Genomic DNA, 21514 nt, shown 5'->3' on the forward strand with positions numbered 1-21514 from the left:
TCGCAAACCTGCAGGGTGGAGTCTATCCCCGTTTTATATTTGAGGAAACTGAAGCTCTACCAGCGGCTCAATCCTGAAACAGTAACAAGCATAAATTATCTGGACACAGGCAATAAAGAAGTAAACAAAGAATGAGATGATTTCGGAGGATACCTGTGAATGCGAGGCGCTGTGATCACTAATTATTATAATGATTGTGTGTCAAGCTGGACCGAACAGTGTCCTGGGGCTTCTCCGGCTGGGCTGACAAGCTCCGCCCAGAGGAGACACTGTGGAACCGTGACACTCTGTAGGTGGGTGCTGGGGCGGGTGGGGGCTGAACCTGGTAAGGACCAAGGACAGAAGACCTTCATCCTGGTCCTGGAGGAAAAAGGGGCACAGATGTGGCTGATGCCAGGCTCTGTGCCCGGTGTTCTACACGTACCGTGGAGGATACTCATTTATTCGCTCTTGACTTTTCCATGCTATGGAGTGCCAAGCACTGTCCTAGGTGCTGGGAACCTGGGGTGAACTAGGTCCCTGACCTCGTGAGGCTTGCAGCCTGGGGAGAATGTCTGTAGGTTTCCCCACTAGCATCCATTACCCATTCTGGCACCAAGCCCCCTGGTGTCCTTGGGGAGACCCCTTTTCAAAATGCTTCACTCTGATTGGTTGGCCCAAAGGCCAACCCACCAGGGCTTATATCTGCCCATCCTAGTGAATGGTGTAGGGAAGGGTAAAGGGCCCAGTTAATCAAGAGCTGCAGTTTGGGGGTTTTGGAGGAATCTGCTGGGAAGAGGAACTCTGAAAAAATAGAATGTAAGTACGGATCTGCTGGCTGGCAGCCACGGTGCCACCACACACGGCAGCCTGCCTGTGAGTGGAGCCAGTACAGAATAAAGCAGAGTAGGATAGACAGGCCGAGTCCCGGCGACACTCTGTGAGCCCTGGATCCAACTGTGCCTGAAGCCGTAGATGCTCCTGGACTTCTCACTTTGCGGAGCCCGTAAATTCCACTTTTGCCTAATCCTGTTAGACTTGAGATTCTGTCTGATTGTATTTAGTCCTTTCAACAATCTACTGAGTACACTTTTATTTACTTGTTTTTCAGACAGAAAATGGAGGCTCAGAGAGGTTAAGAGGCTTGGATAAGGATGCACTGTAACTGTCTGGAGACTCTCCAAGTCAAAGCCCATGCCCTTTCCACTACTCCAAGGTGGCAGCGTAGAGGGAGATAAGCTGCAGTTGAGCGTGAGGTAGGGTCTTCCATGTCAGGGAGTGAAGGGACCTCCTAGGAGAGGTGGCCCCTGGGGGATGATTAGAACAAGACTTGCTCTAATCAGAGACAGGTCTGTAGAGAGGCAGCAGAGGAAAGGATCCACAGCTTACAAGCTAGTGGCTGGTGTTTTTTTTCCAGTTTTTATTTTGGCTTTAGTTGCCAACTTTAAAGAAACATAAGATTTCGTGTAAAAACATGGATGTTCAGCTTTTCTGGAGAACCGGAAGTACTAGCGACGCTAGGTAGGGGGCCTCACGTGGCAATAATTTGCCAGAGTTGGGTGACGGTGGCCAAATGGGCAAAGCACTTACTTTCCAGATCTCCGGCCAGCCCGTGTCATTCAGGGACGTCCCCTGCCTGGGCTGGGCTGCTGAGTGTGTGGCCTGCATGGCAGAGACCAGAGTGCTGTGTAGACGCTGTCCTCTGAGAACGCAGCCTCAGGTGAGAGGAGGGCACTGGGGAGGGACCATGGTGGGCCCCCCGCCTCTGTCCGCTCTGGCTGCTCCCAAGTCCCCAGGGCCCAGAACGGTCCCTGGTAGGGGCTCAATGCACACTTGGTGGAGGGAAGAAGATGAGAGTGTGAGCTGGGAGCTTCCAGGACCACCTCACAGCGACCTTACAAACCAACTCCAAGAGGCACCTTGGTGTAGAAGTCAGGAACAATGTGGGCTCTGGAGTGGGCACAAATCCCACCACATACAACTGTCATCTGCGGAAGTTATCTTCACCTTCTGGGCCTTCAGTTACCCCTCCATAAAATGGAGATGATAATAATCAGAGGGTTGTCGTGAGCAAAATGGTAAGCAGTCAGTAAGTAACTGACTTCTCCCATGATTCGCTGACCTGAGATAAATTCCTTCCCCTCTCTGAGCCTCAGTTTACCCGAGGCGGTTAGATTTGATTTTCGGCTTGAACTTACCAGCTCTGGTATTCCGTGACTAGGAAAATTCAGCATTCCTGCAAACTCCCAGAGCTGGGCCACAAAGAAGCACCCTAGCGGGTCCCAGGGGTCTCTCTGCTAAACCGCTCCCCCACTGAGGTCAGAACACACCTGAATGTCCATCATGGTATCACGGCATAACCATTTGATTCCAAATTCATTTAGACTTAGCCAAGTTCCAGCCCCAGGACCTGCTGTGGCTCATTTATTCCAAATCATAACCCAAAGGCACAGGGACACAGCCGCAAGGAGCCGGCCCTCGGGGGCCCTTTCAGGGACCCCAGGGTGTCCTGTGCTTGCTTCTGAGCCCGCAAGCAGGGCTCTCGGCACAGGCGTTTCACTGTGGCTGGCGCCCGGTCATCCAGTTGGCAGAGCCGTTTCCATTTCTCTCACACGCCCCCGGATGGGAAATGATTCATGAAAACCAAGAAGGTAAAATTAGCCCAGAGGCTGCCGAGTAATTTCTGCAGCCAACAGCCCCAGGAGGGAGGGAAGGGCCCCGCTGCCAGCTCAGTGTGGCCTCCGGGGGCTGGCGGACGCCAGCCTGGCCATCAGGAGCCTCTGCCTCTGGGGTCTTCTATTTCTGGACTCAGCCTCCGGGGCTGTTGGCGAGGCTTCCGGAGCTTTCTCCGATCCCTTCCACCCCCTCAACAGATCTGCTCGTGACATTAGGGACCTGCTGAGTGTCAGCGGGCGGCTGCGGAGACGCGCATGCGTTTCACCCTCACCTCAGCCTTGGGGGGAAAATTTCACCTCCTGTCTCACAGGTGAGGACACTGAGGCTCAGAGAGGCCAGGTGAGTGGCCAAAGGTGTGTGGCAAAGCTCACATTCAAACCCAGATCTCATGGACCCCGGAATCAGTGCTTCCCCCCACGCGGGGTGCTGTCTGCCGAGCCCCAGTTTCTCAGGGTGGGGCGAGGGAATGGACCTGGTGGAGTTCCCTGGCAAGCCCCACCTCATCCTGCCCTGTGCTTCTCAGTCTCAGGACTATTTAGGACGAGGACCTGGTCCTTGACTCCAAGCCCAGTTGTCCCAACTGGCAAGGTGGAGAGTCCCCAGTATCCTAGTATCTTCAAAAGGGGTTGAGAAAATGCCAGGCTGGGCCCTGAGCCATAAATCATACCCCTACCCCTAAAAGAGAAGGACAGAACAGCAGGTATCGGTGAGCCCCATGGTCCCACTTCATGGGGCCAGACACCAAGGCCCAGAGAGGGGTAGGAACTTACTCAAGGCCACACAGGAGATCTATGGCAGAGGATGGGATGGACCTGCATCTCCTGTGTCCCACTGCAGAGAGCCTCCTGTCAGAGCTGTTCACAAAGTGAGCAAATCTGAATGGGGTTCCCAGCATGCAGGGGCAGCTGAGGCGGGAGTCACCCGAGACCTCCAGGGGCCCTTGATCTGGTTCTTCCCCAGGCATCTGCCCCCAGTTTTGGAATCCACAGTGAGGAACCGGAGAGGGCCCCTCAGAAGGCGGTAGGTGAGACTCCACGCCTGTGGGAACCTGGGTGAGTCACCTCGCCTCCCTGAGCCTGGATGAAAGACGGGCACGGGGAACTGACAAGAAAAATGTGTGTGTGAACCACCTAGCAGGCTGTGAGCATCCCACAGGAATGCAGGGGTCCCGCACGAGCACCGTCACGGCGCTCACCCTCTGCCCCCCGGCCCCCGGCTTTGCCCAGAGGAAGCCCAAGGCCAGCCACGGGTGACACCCCACAGCCACCCATGCAGAGGGAACTTGCCTCTGTTCCCGGGGCTGGGCAGCTGCACGCCAGTGAGACAGCTCAGAGCCACACCCCACTCCCAGGGCGGTTCAGAGCAGCTCAGAGGCACCGTCTCCCCAGAGTGACCGCAGCTGCTGTGGGCCGGCCCTGAGCACAACACTTTCAAACATCACCGCACTGGACCCTTCCCATCAACGCTGGAGAAAAGGTGGCTGGGTCCTCCCTTTACTGACACTCAGAGAGGCTGAGCCGCTCGTCCAAAGCCTCACATCCGTTCATGCAATTATTCACTCGACAGGTGTACGCCGAAGCCCACCGTGCGCCACGCACGGCACCAGGATGAGACAGGCATGTGTAGCCCTCCTGGCCATGAGAGGCCTTGTGGTGTTCACGGGCAACCTCGAGCCACTCTGCTGGGATTCCAGTCCCAGCTTCACCCCCATATGTCCTTGAGAAGTCACCTCTCTGCACCTCAGCTTCCTCAGTAAATGGAGGATAAGAATGGTGTCTACCTCATGAGGTTATTCTGAAGATTAAGTGAAATATTATGGGTCAAGACCTAGAATAGCACCCGGCACTTAGTAAGCACTCAATAAACATGAACAGTTACTGTTGAGCCAGGACGCAAGCCCACCTCCCTCTGACACCAGCAGCCATGCTCTTAACTCAAGGCTAGGCCGGCTCAATGTCCGAGGTGTGACCCAGCAGCATGACTGGTGAGGGGCTACAGTAAGAATCAGAAGGTGGGTTCAAGTTTCCCCTCTGCCAGCCACCAGCTCAGAGCAGCCCCTGGGCCTTTCTGAGCCTTGCTTCCCCCAGTCTTGGCCTGCAGGAGAAGAAAGCAGCTTGGGGCCAAGAATAAAACGTACCCCATGATGGCTGCCCTCCTGCCTCCCTGGGGAAGTACCCAGAGTCCCCAGGGTTGCTGCTGCGCACCACAGGACAGGCCCAGAGAGCGAGCCTTCTCCCCAGCAGGGCACGTGGCCTCAGCTGAAACAGCCGCACTGTCCCCTGCCACCTCTGGCTACTGAGAGGGTTTGTGGCTGGTGCCGGGGAAGGGCTGGGCCCCGGGCCACCAACGGTGCTTCTCACCTCTCGGGAAATAATCCCAAGCCTCTGTGCTCATTGACCACACATGCCACAGGCCAGAGGGCAAGAGGTCAAGAAGGGCTGCCCTGCTGGGCACCTTCCGCCAAGATCTCACGTTGGGTGGCCTCGTGAAAAAGAACCGAACAAGGAGCCAGACGGCCTGGGTACATTCCCAACCCTGCCAGCGGCTGTGTGGCTTTGGGAAAGTCACTTGACGTCTCTGGGCCTCTGATTCCACATGTGTGAAATGGCCTTGACCAGGCTGCCTAGTTCAGAGGGTGGCTGTGCAGAGCTGGTTAGTTGGTGGCATAAAGGTGGTTTTGAACCTGAAAGGGGGTCGGGGGGATGGAGGTGTGAGAAAAAAGCAAAGGGGCCATCCTTTCCAGCACTAAATATACAGTCACCTGCGGAGATTTGCCCCATGGGCTGAAAGGTAAACCCAGGCCTGGACCGGCCAGTGTGGCCCAGAGGGGCCCCGGGGCTCTCAGGGGAGAGCTTGGCCCCAAGCTGCTTTCTTCTCCTGCCCACCCTGCAGGCCAAGGGAGATCAAATCCCCGGCCACAACAGGCCCCATTGAGAGTCGGTAAATCTGCCCGAGGTGTGGGGTTATGTTACCAGGTTCCTGGCCACCACCACTAAGCAAAGGGTCAGGCTGACCTCCTTCCCTCCCAGTAGGCCCTGATCCAGAACCTACAGGACCAAGCCAGGCAGAAATCGGATCACCCACTGCATTCCCAGGCAGCAGCCTCCTCTGGGAAATCAGTGGACAGTGGGATGAAGCTGTCGCAAAGACCGGAGCCATCCCAGGCTGCCCACGGGAACACAGGCCCTCTGCCCACCGAGGTGGGCCTGGACCTAACGCAGACAAGAGACCCCAGGATAATAATGTTATTAGGATTTTGTGAGCATTTTGCACCTTATACACGTTAGTTTACTTGGTCCTCACAGAAGCACCATGGTATGCATGCTACTGTCAGCTCTATTTTACAAAGGACAAAACTAGGTACCGAGAGGTTAAGTCAATTTCCCAGAAACATCAGGATTTGAACCAAGGCATCTGGATTCCAAAGTTCACTTATCACAACAGCCACCTGAGAGAGGAGTCATTCAAAAACACACCTTTTGAGTAACGGTAGAAAAACCCAAGTGTGAAAGAGAAAAGACTCCAGGGGCCACAGCCATTGTTTCCAGCTCTCTGGGGACTGGCAGAGGGCACGGGAGCAGATTTTCTCTCTGGCTAAAGAAGGGATTCAGGAATAGTGGGAGACCCACAGGGAGACATTTGGTTCTGTGCAAAGCCTCAGGGGACAGATTTTTAGATACTGCACAATAATTTGTTAAAAATGCAACTGGCAGGCTTCCCTGGTGGCACAGTGGTTGAGAGTCTGCCTGCCGATGCAGGGGACGCGGGTTCGTGCCCCGGTCTGGGAAGATCCCACATGCCGCGGAGCAGCTGGGCCCGTGAGCCATGGCCGCTGAGCCTGCGCGTCCGGAGCCTGTGCTCCGCAACGGGAGAGGCCACAACGGTGAGAGGCCCGCGTACAGCAAAAAAAAAAAAAAAAAAAGCAACTGGCTCCCATAACCCAGCAGTAGCTGCTACAGATATGACCAAAGAGGCACAAGAATAAAATCAGAATCAACCTAAATGTCCAGCAGTAAGAGAATGGATAAATAAATGACGATCCTCGCCATTGATATACTACTGTATATTAGTTTAAAAAAAAAAGAAGAAAAACAATATGGTAAGTTCACTGTGTAAAACTATGACTAGATTTCCTAGATCCAATGTTAAGTGAGAAAAGCAATTTGAGGAATGAAACCATTTGTTTAAACACACACATGCATGCACACACACATGCACGTGCTATAATGGTACATATTCCTATAGGTTCTGTGTGCAGTGCATAGACAAAGATCTAGATGGATATATAGCAAAGTAATAACAGTGATGATTAACCTTGCAGAGGAGGCTGGAATGCTACGGTTATCAAGGAGACTATATTTCACTTTTTAAATATTATTTGATTTTTTTATAGCAAAAATGTATCCGTATATCCCTAATATAATGAAAACGTAGTAAAACAACATAAAAAAGACTCAACGAGCTGTCTTGGAAACAGTGAGCTACTGGTCCCTGGAAGCGAGCAAGCCTGTGCATTGGGGTGGAGGGATTTACCACAAGGATAGGTGGGTCCAGTCCTTCTGGGCCTCACAGCCTCATCAGGGGAGTAGAGCAAAGCCCTTACTGTCCCCGCATCATGAGTGGCTTTAAGGAAGCACAGAGAACCAGATCTTGGAGGAGGGAGAGGCCAGGAGTTGTGGACGCTCACTGCGACACAGTCAGAGGCACACAGGCCAGCTACCAAGTCCACCTCCAGCTGTCCAGCTCCACCCCTCCCCTTCTCCCAATAACACCCAGCCCTGGCCCCTCTGTCCCAGCAGCCCCCAGCCCTTGGCCAGCATGTCTGGCGTCAGCCTCAGACTCCCAGGGCGGGGGCCATGTCTTTGGGAAGACCTCACATTTGGGGACAAGAGTTCAGGAAGGAAGGGGGAAGTGGATGTGAAATGCTTACAGGGCTGAGCGCCCCTGACTGTGACACTGAGCCCAGGCAACAGCCCAGGTCACAAGAGGAGCCCTAGTCCCCAACAGGCTGATCCCTAGCGCCAGCCAGACCCCTAGCCCTAGTCAGGCACGATAACAAGCCAGGAGCAGTGAAGCTCTTACCTTCAAGACAGCTACAGCGTCAAGAAAAGAGTCAGGCGATACAGCTCTGAGTCCCAGCTCGGCCCCTGACTTCCTACAAGACCTTAACAGTCACTGAACCTGTGGAGCCTCAACTCCCTCATCCGCAAAATGGGCTCACAGTATCCACCTCCCAAGCCTGCTGTGCAGATGAAATATCATCCGTGCAGCCCCTCTGTGAACCATACGGACCCCCACAAAGCACACGGCCTCATCCGTGCCGCGGACAGAAAAGGAGGTGGCAGCACCTCATCGCCAAAGGCAGCCACACTTGCTGCAAGACAGCAGTGAGTCCAAAAGGGCAGGGGAGCCTTTCTTGGCTACCGTCCTGGGCTGAGGGCCAGGGTGCTTGCGGGGAGGGCAGGGAGCCACCGACAGGTGCCAGGGAGGAGTCTGGTTTCTACCTGAAACTGGGGGAAGGGGCTCCTGGGAGCCAGGCCAGCGAGTCCTCGCCTCACCGCTAGCCCAGGGAGCCGGGGCAGGGGCGGGCGACAGACCCACAATGGGAATCAAGGGCAGGAAGAGCAAAGCTCCGTCACTGCCAGAAGGGGCGAGCAAAGGGCCGGCCTTGGAGGATTCCACCTGGGAGGCAAAGCAGTACGGGCCACGCAGAACTGGCTCGGGGTCCTGTGAGGAGAGGGGCTGCTGAGAGGCAAGAAGGTGCCACCTGGCACTCACAGTGAAAAGTACCAGCTCTGGGGGAGGGTGGGGCAGCAGGACGAAGCCTGAGGTGGTCCAGCTGCCCAAGAGCTGTCCCCTCCTGCCTCAGGGAGACCCAGGGCTGTGGCAATACTGAGTCCAGTGTGGGCCCGGCCCACGGCACAGAGGGCCAGGGAGGTCTGAGGACAGAAGCCTCCAAGCATGACCAAGGCCACTGTCAAAACCAAAGCACCAAACGTAAAAGAGAGAGCTAGTGGGAAGCAGCCGCATAGCACAGGGAGATCAGCTCGGTGCTCTGTGACCGCCTGGAGGGGCGGGATAGGGAGGGTGGGAGGGAGGGAGACACGAGGGAGGGGATATGGGGACATATGTGTATGTACAACTGATTCACTTTGTTATAAAGCAGAAACTGACACAGCATTGTAAAGCAATTATACTCTAATAAACATGTTAAAAATATATATATATATAGTTGGATTAATATCTACAAAAAAAACCCCAAAGCACCCCAATGACTCCTGCGAACGCCTCCCCAGCCCCGTTGGGCAGGATCCCAGGCAGCTGGACTCCCCGCTGAACGGCAGCCAGCCCGGGGGAGCTGCAGGGAGGGAGCCAGAGGCTGGGCCACCTTGAACAGGGCCCCAGGGAGGAGGGCGTGGGTGGGGCTGGTGGGAGGGGCGCTCCGCACAGCTCCCTCCTAGGCAGGCCACCACGCTCTCCGTGGACCTGTGGCCACACGCAGGCCCAGGTGCATGTTGGTCTGTTCCCAGGGGCCCCGGGACAGGGCAGGTGGCCTCCTCTCGGAACAGGAGGCTGGGCCGGAGCTCAGGACCATAGCAGCAACTCCGCTGCCCCGACACTGTGCCGTCTGCCGCCGCCAGCTGGCCCAGGTGGGGACATCAACTCTCCCTCGTCACCTCAACCAAGTGTTCACCCCTCAGGTCTCAAAGGCAGGCCTCAGCTCAGCTCTGGCCCATCAGAGTGTTCATGCAGGAAGCCACTTCAGGCTGCCATCCACTGCTCACCTCCTAAACGGACCCAAGCCATCACACACCAGGCTCCTGGCGCCTGGCCAACCCCCAAACTCAGCTGCAGACCTCAGGCCTCGCTCCTCCGGCCCACACTGACTCCTAGGGGGTGGCTGCCACAGCCCCTGTGAGCTCGCAGCGCTGGGAGCTTAGGGCAGTGGGGACAAGAGGGTTCAGCCATGGCCACCCAACCACCAGATGCCACCCCACTGGCCAGGACAGCCTGGGAAGGCCCGCTGCTCACGCCAGAGAACAGCCTGCCTGTCCAGCCACAGCTGACTCCCAGGGCAGCCAGGGACCAGCAGAGCTATGGGGTCTGCTTACTAGTAACCTACCCCACTGGGTACCAAGAAGCAGCCTTCCTCAAGGGTGAAGACCAAAAGGAAACTCCACCTGATGGCCCCGTCAGTTCATTAAAGCACCTACTCAGTGTGACCTTACCTCCCACCTCAGGATCTTACCTCCCACCTGAGTCTTTAGGTCTCAACTCCTCAGCCTGGCCTTCAGGGCCTTCGTGGGCTGGCCCTAACCTGCCTCTCCAGCGCCATTCAGCCACCTCTTGTCCAAACACCCTGCTCACCTGCCGTTCCCTGAACCCTGGGATCCTCACGTTGCCTGCCTTTGCACATACTGTTCCCAGTGCTGACAGTGTCCTTCCCTCTTCCTCCACCTGGCAAACTCTTACTCCTCCTTCAAGGTCCAGCTTGACATCACTTCTGGGAAGCCTACCCATGCTCTCCCTCCCCCACTGCCAAGGCGGAATACTTGCTCCCTTCCCCACCCTGTCTCTGAGCAGCAGGGTACTTCCTACCTTCAATCACAGTTAGGATCTGGGCCAGAGCTGCTCAAACTATTTATGGTAAAGAAACTTTTTTTTTTTTAAGTTTTCCAATCTGCTGCCCACTGATGCTTTTGTAAATTACAATAAAAAGTGGCGTGGCAGTGTCAAGTTGCAATATGAGTTTCTCAACACTTACTCTAATGCCTGTACCTGTCTCACTGCAGACCAGTAACACAGAGCTCATGGATGGGCGGTAGTCTGCAGACCACCCTCTCCATGGCACTGGCAGGGCTCTGGGCTCCCAGTGCAGGGCCCATCAAATTATGTCTATGTTCAGACCTCCAGAGCCCAAAGGGGTGCTCCATGAACATCTACTGTCTCAAATATTGCATGGCAAGGTCCCAGCAACCCTGTAACAGGTGCATTACCTGTGCTAGGCATCCCCATTTCTCAGGTGAGCATGTAGAAACACACAGAGGGTGACCGGCCTGATGTCACAGCTGACCCACACTGGATCTACCCAAAAAGAGAATTCAGAGTAATGACAGTAAAGATGATCCAAGATCTCAGAAAAAAAATGGAGGGACAGATCTAGAAGATACAAGAAATGTCTAACAAAGACCTAGAAGAACTGAAGAACAAACAGAGATGAACAACACAATAAATGAAATGAAAACTACACGAGAAGGAATCAATAGCAGAATGACTGAGGCCGAAGAACCAATAAGGGAGCTGGAAGACAGAATGGTGGAATTCACTGCCATGCAACAGAATAAAGCTGGCCCACACTGTACCCTCTCTGTACTGCCCAGCGTCACAGGGGCAGACTTTCGGAACCTGCACGCCCTCCAGTCCACCATCCCCCCCCCAGCACAGGCTCCTGACAGCACTTCCCACTGCAGTAACAGTGAGGTAGCCCCGTGCAGTGGTGAAGAGCTCAGCCTCCGGAATCAGACCAGACCTGGGTTCACATCCTGGCTCAGCCTTTCATAGCTGTGTGGCCTTGGGTACGTCACTTCACTTCTCTGGGCCTCCATCTTTCCTCTGTAAACTGAGGCTAATAGCACGAGTCAGGCAGCACCCTGCTTCAGGCAGAGCCCACACACACCTATAAGCGCTGTTCAGGTCTGGCTGTTACTGACGTGTATGAAAGACCTGGGATTACCCAGTCTGGAACTCTTGACCTGGGTCTTCCCTTTCTGCTCACGTCCCCGAAAGACCCAACATCTTCTCTTGGGAGTAAATTCTTCCTGGCTGCTGAGTTTGCTGATCTCCTTTGGTGATCTCACCGCCCTGCCCCCCCCCCACCCCAGGCTAAGGGGCTTCTCCCTTCTCACCCTGCCCCCCTCCCTGGGACACCTTAGCCTCTGATCCTCTTCACCTCCTCTCCAAATACCAGCCCCCTCTGGAACACAGCTGGTCTGAGGAGGGGCCCTGCACCACCCCGGGAAATGCCCCCTGTTGGGTTGGGTTAGAGCAGTGAAGAGCCGGGCTGTGAGGTGGGGTCGGGCCCCAGCCTGCAACTCCACCCTCACCCACCCAGAGCCCACCTGCCCTGTACCTTGGGCCACGACAAGGCTGAGTCCACCCCGGCTGGGTCCCGGTCGGCTGTCCCTACAAGAGGCTCACTCCCTGCTGGGGCTGAGGGTCCGGTGGGCTGCTCTCCACGCCCCTCAGCCATCCTGGAGCCTCTCAAGCTGGCTATCTCCAACCCCTGGGCATCGGGCAGCAGGATCCCTTCCTGGTCCTCAGCAATTTTCCTTGGGGAAAGTACAAGATAGTGGGAGAAGCCACTCTGGGAAAGCTGACATCGTGGGCGTGGTTCCATATTTACTTGCTCAGTGACGTCCACTGCAGCCCAGCCCAAGACAAGTTGATATCCTGCCTGCTGATCTCTCTCGCCCCCAGCCCTGCCCAGGAGAAGGAGCCCACTGGTCACCAGCCCCTCCTACCCCGAGCTCCTTCCTGCACATCACCCAGGGTTGCTGCCTCTGTCCCCTCAGGACGGGGTGAGCTCCTGCCGCTACAGGTATTCACGCAGTGGCCGGGCAGCCTGTCCTTTTGGAGGGCTGGGCATGAAGACTAGGCCAACGCTCTCAGAGGTCCCCATTCTGCTCTAATTCCAGGAAGTGGAGGCCTGGGGTGCGGAGGAAGAAGTGCTAGATGTGGGGTTAGAATTTTAGCTCGGTCACTCCCTAAATTGTATGACCTCCAGCAAGTCACTTCCCATCTCTGACCTCAGTTTTTTCAGCTATAAAATGGGGGTCATGAGAGCTGTTCTGCCTGCCTCAGAGACTAATGATAAAGGATTTGGGAGGAGTTTGAAGTCAAGAAGAGAGTCCTGGGTTGCCCTTATGGATCAGGTGGGGTGGGGAAGAAACAGGGGTGGAAGGGAAAGCCCTAGAAGGCACTGAAGGCTCCAGAAGCCCAGGTTCGCCTCACTTTGCAAACAGGGTCCTCACCCTCGGCACCCACCCCCGATCTGAGGCTGATGCTGGGGTGCAGGGTGGCCAGCAGCCCTCTGTCCTTCCCCACCTCTGCTCTCACAGCCCAGAGTCAGTTCACAGGAGGCTCTTAGTTTGTCCGGATGCGCCAGCAAGACCTGGTCCATGAGGTCCCTGGGTGGGGAGAGGTCCCTGGGTGGGGAGAGGGTCCTGGGTGGGGAGGTCCCTGGGTGGGGAGAGGGTCCTGGGTGGGGAGAGGGTCCTGGGTGGGGAGAGGTCCCTGGGTGGGGAGAGGTCCCTGGGTGGGGAGGTCCCTGGGTGGGGAGAGGGTTCTGAGTGGGGAGAGGGTCCTGGGTGGGGAGAGGGTCCTGGGTGGGGAGAGGGTCCTGGGTGGGGAGAGGTCCCTGGGTGGGGAGAGGGCCCTGGGTGGGGAGAGGTCCCTGGGTGGGGAGAGGGTCCTGGGTGGGGAGAGGTCCCTGGGTGGGGAGAGGGTCCTGGGTGGGGAGAGGTCCCTGGGTGGGGAGGTCCCTGGGTGGGGAGAGGGTCCTGGGTGGGGAGAGGGTCCTGGGTGGGGAGGTCCCTGGGTGGGGAGAGGGTCCTGGGTGGGGAGAGGGCCCTGGGTGGGGAGGTCCCTGGGTGGGGAGGTCCCTGGGTGGGGAGAGGTCCCTGGGTGGGGAGAGGGTCCTGGGTGGGGAGAGGGCCCTGGGTGGGGAGAGGGTCCTGGGTGGGGAGAGGGTCCTGGGTGGGGAGAGGGTCCTGAAGCCGGCTGTGTAAACCAAGAGCTTATAAATCAAATCCTGGTTTGAAAGCACCCAGGGGCCCTGCTGGGAATTGTTACGTAACACCAGGAGGCAACCCCTAGAGCCTGCTTCGTCGATGTGGGCTTCTCCAGGTGATTGGAAAGCTTAGATTATGACTGTGGGATCTGAAGCTCGTCACGTATCCTCTCTGAACCCAAGTTTCCTCATCCAGAAATGCATGTAGAAGAGACCTCACGGGGCCAACGTCGAGTGCCCTGACGCTCAATACGTGTTCCTCTTAACACGTGGTCCTGAAAACAGGGAGGAAAAAGTTTTCTTCCACAGAAGGTAATGCAGGACTGACATTACCGTCTCCATGTACAGAAAGGGAGACTGAGGCCCAAGCACGGTTGGCCTTGAACACAAGCCTGTGGGGGTGGGTAAGTGTCTGAAGGTGCGTTCCAGTCACCTTCAAGTAGAGACCCCCCATGACTCATCCACTCTCTCACATTCAGGCACTGCTGTCCCCAGAAAGGGGCACAAGGTTATTTCCGTGCCCTAGGGCGTGCCTCCCCTGTGGTCACGACCTCACACACGAGGAGGTGGCGCCAGAGCCGTCCCCACGCCACACTGGTGCTCGGGTGCTGCTTCCTCAGGAGCCTCTGCGAGGCCAGCACCATTATCACTCCTGCTGTGCAGACGCGGAGACAGGCAACCCCCAGACAGGCAGCCTCTTACCCACATCTCCCAGCTGCCAGGCGCAGGGGCAGGAATGAACCCGCCTCAAGGGCAGAGCGCTGTTCCCGCCCACACGCTCCCTCTCAGTGGCCCCCACCTAGAGGCCAGCCTAAGGCACTTTGCTGCGTCTTCTCTGGGGGTGCCATGGCTACTCAGAAATGAAGCCAGACGCACTCTAGGAAGCCTGCAGCCCCCAGAACTGTGCCCCAAACCATCTGCACTGAGCCTCACTGTGGAGGACCAAGTCCTCACCTCTTTCCTCCACCTTTGCTTTTGGAATGGCCATCACCAAGCCCATGCTCATCCTCTCCTACCTTGACTACTGTAACAGCCTCCTAATTGGCCTCCCTGCCTCCAGCCTCACACCCAAACTGCTGCTGCTGCTGATTTCTGGGACCTGAACCTGCTCTGCATGTCAGCTTTCTCGTCATAAAACCCTCTGCGGTTCCCAGAGGCCCCACAGACAGAGTGAAAACGCCTCAGCATAGCAGTCATAACCTTTCACAGTCTGGCTGGGATAGAGCATCGGGGTTAGGTGGGAGGGCTCAGGGGCCAGAAGACCTGGGCAAGTTACTCCACCCCTCTGAGCTTTGGTTTCCCAAAGGGAAATAATAGTGTCAGAAGAATGGGGAAATAATAGTACCAATATCAGGGTACTGCTGGGAAGATGAAATAGAAAATGTGTTCTGAAGCACTTTGCACATAGTAAGTGCTCAATTCATTCATTCATTCCACAAATATGAGGCCTTACTATGTGCTCTGCACTGTTCATGCAGCACTGAACAAAACTGACAAAACTCCCCGCTCTCCGGGAACTCACAGCATAATTAAAGGAGGCAGCCAAAGACAACATATTGATAAATAAGTAAAACACAGGGCATGTTATATGTGCTATGCACTAAGGAGAAGAAAAAGCAGGCAAGCAGAGGAGGATAAGGGGGCAGGGGTTGCCATTTTAAATAAGAAAGTGCCCACAAGAAGGCGACATTTGAGCAAATCCTGATGGAGATGAGGGAGCCTGCCATGGAGATAATGGGTAAGAGTGTTCTAGCAGCAGGAACAACCAGTGCAAAGGCCCTGAGGCAGGATCAGGACTGGTGTGTTAGTCATATTACTATTATCATCACTGTTATTCTCTTTCTAGCCTCATCTCCCTCCACCTCCTCCCTTACCCACACTCTCCAGCCAAATGAACCACCCAAGCCTCTCCAAGCCATTCCGTGTGCTCATGCCTTTGTACAAACCTCGTCCCACGCTGGAACGCCTCTCCCCTTTCTTTCCAACTCCTACTAATCCTTCAAAACCCAGCTAAAAGGCCTCTTCCTCAGGGAAGCTTTCCTTGACTTAGAGTCGATGGCTGTCTCCCTTGCATCCTTCTGCTATAAACTGTGACTGCCTGGTTAACTGCCCACCTCCTCCCACTGGTCTGTGAGTTCTGGAGGGGCAAGGACTGGGTTCCACACTGCACCCCTAAGCCCAGCACAGTGCCTCGCTGTGTGCACTGACCACCTGATGAATGAAGGAAGAACTGAAGGATGCCCCAGGCCTTCCCTCTTAAAGAGCCTTAGCCCCAGCGACGCCACCACGCGTGTGACTGCCCCTGTGAACACTGGCCTTTCCAACGCAGATACAAATCTGCAGTAGGAAACAGGCTTTTTAAAAATAACAGCACATTTTTCTTTTTTCTTCATTGTTTTTTTTTTCTTTCTGCACGGCTTATTTTTCCGGCGCAGCCCCGGGGCCAGCTGCAGGGAAGTCCCTCCCAGGCCCCACTCTAAGAACATGGAGCTCTGGGGCCTCTAAGGACTCCCGGGCCAGAACAGGGGTGGAAAGGCACCAGATGCCCTGGCACCTGCCACCAGGCACCTCTGAGCCAGGAACCCCTTTTCCCAAACCTCAATGTTAGGTGGATGTTACCTCCTGGAAACTTTATAATGCCATGTGACATTTCCAAAGGGGCTTCTCCTTGGTGGGTCTGGGGTTCCCTGCCCTCACTCTAAGAGGGCATCCCGAGGGAGATGGCATCAGACTGCCAGCGTTCCAATCCTGGCCACACTGCTGTGTAACCATGGCTCCCTTCCATCAGCTCTTGGGGCCTCAGTTTCCCCATCTGTGAAATGGAAATAATAATACCTACCTTGTTTTCTGTGTAGGGTATGTGACATGCTTAGGACCACACCTGGCACACAAGAAGCCCTCAGTAGGGCTTCCCTGGTGGCGCAGTGGTTGGGGGTCCGCCTGCCGATGCGGGGGGGCGCGGGTTCGTGCCCCGGTCTGGGGGGATCCCGTATGCCGCGGGGCGGCTGGGCCCGTGGGCCGTGGCCACCGGGCTTGCGCGTCTGGAGCCTGTGCTCCGCCCACGGCAGTGAGAGGCCCGCGTACCGCAAAAAAAAAAAAAAAAAAAAAAAGCCCTCAGTAAATATTAGCCGCCTTCATCGTCATTCTCTTCATCTTCATCAGCCCTGGATCTCCTACTGTGTGGTCCCTTCACTGAATCACATACTCCACAGATCTGAGACCTCAAGGATCTGTTAAATCTCACCCTCTTGGCCTTTCTGGAATTTTCCCTCGTACACTCTAGAAACATGGTCCTTCTAGGGCATGGACACCTGTAAGTATGGGGAGCTTAGGATCTGAACTCTACGGGCCAGTCTTCCTCCCACGCCTGACACCTCCTTGCAGCTGGACCCACCTGCCCATACTCCAAGGAAGCAGCGTTTATTAATCCTGTCCTTAGCCCCCAGCACATTGTGAGCCCCCAGTCAATGCTCGGGGATTTATCAGAAGGCATTCCGTGAGCAGCTCTCATGCACAGACACTGGAGGTGCAGCGACACACACACACCAACCCAGGCCCTGCCCTCGCAGAGCTTACGGTCTGATGAAAGAGTGAGACTGCAAGCAATCATTACAACAATAAATGTAAAACTGCTACTAAGACGAGTGCTATAAATGCGAGGTACATGGGGTCATGAAAGGCCGTAATAGGGAGTTCAACCTAATCTGGGAGGGCTTCCCTGAAGAGGTGATGCTAAAGCTAAAAGATGAGGAGGAGGCCTACGAGAGGAGTGGAATGCATGGTCAGGGCACAGGGGGCAACATGAGGATAGCACCATGTTAGGCTAAACATGGTAAATAGGGGGAGGCAAGATGGTGTCCCCATAGCATCTAGAGGGCAACTTAAGGATTTCTGTCTTTCTCCTAAATACAGTGGGAGTCCCTGAAGGTTCTTCAGGAAGAGGTTGATAGACTCAGATTTATTTGTCAGAAAAGCTCACCCTGGCTGCTGAGGATGAGCTTTTCCTGCGTGTGTATACTTGTCTCTGCCTGGAATGTTCCCCTACTCTCTGTATCAGTCAGGACAGGCTAGGTTATGCTGCAGTAACAAACAACCCCCAAATCTAAGTGGTTTAAAACAACAAAGGCTTAATTATCACTCATGCTGCATGTCCATCATGGGGTACTAAGGGACTCCACTCAGGGAGCAACACAGGGACCCAGGCTAGCAGAAGCAGCCACCACCCCACCTCCTGCCAGTTTCCACACCACAGGAAAAGAGCACTCATGAGGGTCTCACACCAGCAACTAGATGCTTTGGCCCAGAAGTCGCATGTGTCACCATAGTTCACAACTCACTGGCCAGTCACACAGCCCCACCCAACACAAGGGGACCTAGATCCAATCCTACATGTGCTTGGATGAACTGGAAATATTTAGGGGGTAGTATTAAGGACCACCAGACACTCTCCCACTCCATCTTGCCCTTCCCCAGCCTTAACTCATTCATTAGATCACAACTGTTTCAGTATTCCAGAAGGAGGGACCAGCATGTGCAGGCGAGAATACGGAGTGCAGAGAGATCTAGAGTAGGTGGGAGATGAGGCCAAGGAAAGGGTAGGGGCCAGATTACTCAGAGGCTTCTAGGTTATGGTAACAATTTGGTTCTTTATCCCAAAAGCACTGGGAAGACTTCTCAGTGCTTTACACAAAAATGGGGAGCTTGCTGTGATCTTCTTTGGAACAGATCACTCTTACTGCCATCCTGAGACTGGCGTGGAGGGGAGGTCACAGGTGGACCGTTGGGAGGCTAGTGCTGTTGTCCTGGGGATAGACAGTGGTGGCTTGACCAAGACACTGGGGAAGAGAAGACGGAGAGGAGTGTACGGATTCAATTTATAGGTTAAAGTTCCCTAGATCTGGAGACATAGTGGATTGTGGTGAGGGAACAGAGACACAAAGGTTTCTGCCTTAAGGACTAGCAGAATGGTGGTAGCCGTGGCCAAGACGAGAGCCCTGTAGGAGGTTTAAGGAGGAAGATGATGGGACAGCCTTGGAATCCGTGTGTTGGTCATAACTGTGAGATGGTCAAGAGAACAGACCGAGGAGGCAGCTGAATAAACAGGAATGACTCCTGACTCCTCGTTCAGTGGTCTTTACTTCCTTCATACTTGCCAATAACTTAGAACCGGGGAAACCTCGCCTCCCCTCCCCCACCCAATTTAAGTCCAGGAGAGGAAAGATTCAGATGATTGTAGTCTTAACTTGACACCAAGGAGAACAAATGTATGAAACACATCAATCCAAAGGGTCCGGAGGACAGAACTGTAACTCAGGTCAGAGTAGTATATAAGTGATGGTTGTGATGGCTGATCAGGGCTCCTGGGACCAGTGAGGGGAGCCCCTCCTCTTTGAATATGTCACTAGGGAAGGGAGAGTAGACCCTGCCCCAGCTGCTCCTTGGAGGCCCCGTCAGTTTGGGACTGAATGGACCGAGGTGGGGCTTGTTGGGCAATCCTGATATTCCCAAGAGAGTGCTCTGCAACAATCCCAGGCAGAGAGAACAACACTTCTTACATCATGTGTGGCCCCCGGGCTAGGCATTTTCTCTGTGCTATCTCATATAATCTCACAGCTGACTGGCCAGGCAGGCTATGTTAGCCCCACTTTAGGGATGGAGAAGCAAGGCCCAGAGAGGTCAAAAGTAACCGTGCCAAGTCCAAAGTCGCATATTAGTATGAAGGGGAAGAAGGACTCCAATGGAGAAGCCCCTTTTCATTAAACTAAAGCAACAGCCCTGGGCTCTATTCCCAGACACGTGCCCACACAGAAATCTGCTTGCCCACCTCTCGGAGCGTTGGTGGGTGAAAATCATGCCCCGCTCCCCCTGGAAGGAAACACAGCCTGTTACTTTTGCCCCATGGACCTCACAACCCTAACCCCTTCCTTCCTCTCAAGGGGAAATGTGGGCAAAGCCAGCTTGGGTGCCAGAGGCATCATGCTCCATGGAAAATTCTTTTGCTCCAGCACAGATAAAACCCCCATTTTATAGGGTTTCCAGGCATGGAGAGCAATCTCTCATTATTGCCTCCTGTCCCCACGGACAAAGAACTGGGTGTGTTTCCTTCAACCACTCTAAATTATATACCACAGCCTTTCTCCACATGAAGCAAACGTCTAAGAAGAGAGGTTTAACATTCTTCTCCCCGAAGTCCCAGCCCACCCCTGGGATCTTAAGCCCCTATCGCCCAACCCCATACAAGACACAAGCAACTTTTCCGCCAGCACTGCTCAGCGCTCGAGACATTTGTGTTCTCCTTGCAGTCACTTGCCTAGGGCGTGCTGGCCTTGACCGGAGAAAGGTCATCGGCCGCTAAGTGCCGGCAGAGCAGAGCACCTTGGGGATTGCGAGTGGGGGATGGAGGCTACACTCCGGACATTTCCCTAAGAGTCTACACCGCAACTAAGATGGAAAATGTATTAAAGAAACAGCCCCCGGCGCGGCCACGTTTAGCGGGAAATCGTGCGGCGCGTGGGAAGAGGCCCCACTGCACCCCGGCAGGACCCGTGCCCCCCAAATCGGCCCCCGGGCGCCGAGCCCAAAGTGCCCCCGAGAACTAGGCCAGCAGCGGCGGCGAGCCCTCCAGCCTTCGGCGCCCCGCCCCGCCCGTGTCACCGCGTTCTCATTCCGAAAGCTCGGCCCGGGAGGCCGCTCCCATTGGTCGGCGGCCACGTCCGTCAGCGGGCGGCACGTCGGCGCAGAGAAAAGGCTACATTGTAACAAGGCGAGCGAGCTAGGAGCTAGCGGGGAGGAAGGAGGCGGAGGGGCGGCCCCCGAATCCCGCGGCGGCGGCGGCGGCGGCGGCGGCGGCGGCGGCGGCGGCGGCGGCGGCGGCAGCGGCAGCACCTACCTGCCGAGGGTTAACCCACCTCGGGGCCGGGGCGAGGCGCCCCCCCGGTCCGCGCCCGCGCCGCCCGGGCCCCCCGCACTGCTCGCGATGACTCCCCCGGCCGCCCGCCACCCCCGAGGCCGCTCGCAGCCCCTGCACCGGCGGCCCCCGCGCGCGTTGGCAAACTGCCGAGCGCTTTCCGAAGCCATTTTCAATGGCCACATTGGCTACCGGGGCTGACTCACCTTCCCGGGAATGCTGCGGCAGCCGCGGGGCCCGGGCGGCGCGGGCGGCCCGGCGGGCGGCTCGGCGGAGGCGGCGCGGCCCGGGCTGGCGGCCCCCGCGGCGGGAGCGGCCGCGCTGCGGGCGCGCTGGTCCCCGGCGAGGCAAAGTTTCAGCGCCAGCCTCGGCGCGGCGGCGGCGGCGACTCGCTGCTGCTCTCCTCCCCTACTTTGACCACCATCTTATTAGTACAGGAAATGACATGGAAAACGGAAGAAAGCGGCGTTTGGGGCAGACGCGGACCCCCCAATTCAGGGGCCGGAGCCGGGACTCACCAGCCGCGTCCCAACCCGGCCCCGGAGAAAACTCCCGGGGCCCCCTCGGCCCCCGCCCCGCGCCCTGCCCGGAGGGGGGAACCTGGCTTCTCGAACCCAAAAGGAGAGGGCGACTTTTATAAACCAGCCCGCGGAGAAATCTAGAAAAAAAAATAATAAATGAAAAAAGAAAAGGTTAAAAGAACTTTCGAGCTGGGACACTTTTTTTTTTTTTTTGGTCGGAATTAAAAGTTCTAGAATTTTAAAAAGTCATTCCTTGGGGGGTGCTCCCTGGCTCCCCAATCCTATTGCTGCCCCTTTTGAACCAGTCTGGGGAATAAATGCGTTGATATTTTTAACCCTTTCTTGGCTTCGCCGCCCGCAGCTGGCCCCCTGCTGATCCAGTTTAACCCTTTGAATGCCCAGCTGTTTGGAGATTCAAACTAAAGTTGTAAAACAGGGGCATCCCGCTGAAAGCTGAGGGAAAGGGTCTTTGTGTGTGGGGGGGGGAGTTCGTTTAAAATGTTATTTACATGGGGCTGCGGATTTAAAGTCGCGAACCGCGCGTGTTCTTCAAATCGAAATTTATCACCGGAATTGAGATTCTGAGAACCCGATGGGCTGGTCCCCAGCTGCCTTGGAAAAGATGTTTAAACTGCGCTCGCC

At 55.7% G+C, this 21514-nt stretch overlaps 1 protein-coding gene across 3 annotated transcripts in view; it reads right to left on the reverse strand.

Moving 5' to 3' along the window:
* The window catches only part of PRDM11 (PR/SET domain 11), an 83317-nt gene extending 62086 nt beyond the window's left edge, over window positions 1-21231 (reverse strand). The window contains exon 1 of one of the 3 annotated variants that reach the window (XM_004264036.3): window positions 20558-21231. The gene's annotated coding sequence lies outside the window, so the exon portion shown is untranslated. The remainder of the gene's footprint in view (window positions 1-20557) is intronic. The other 2 variants (XM_049713189.1, XM_049713190.1) reach the window with 2 other exon arrangements.
* Between the last annotated feature and the right edge of the window lie 283 nt (window positions 21232-21514).

This window comes from Orcinus orca, chromosome 8 (assembly GCF_937001465.1).
Source record: "Orcinus orca chromosome 8, mOrcOrc1.1, whole genome shotgun sequence".
NCBI classification, from domain to species: domain Eukaryota; kingdom Metazoa; phylum Chordata; class Mammalia; order Artiodactyla; family Delphinidae; genus Orcinus; species Orcinus orca.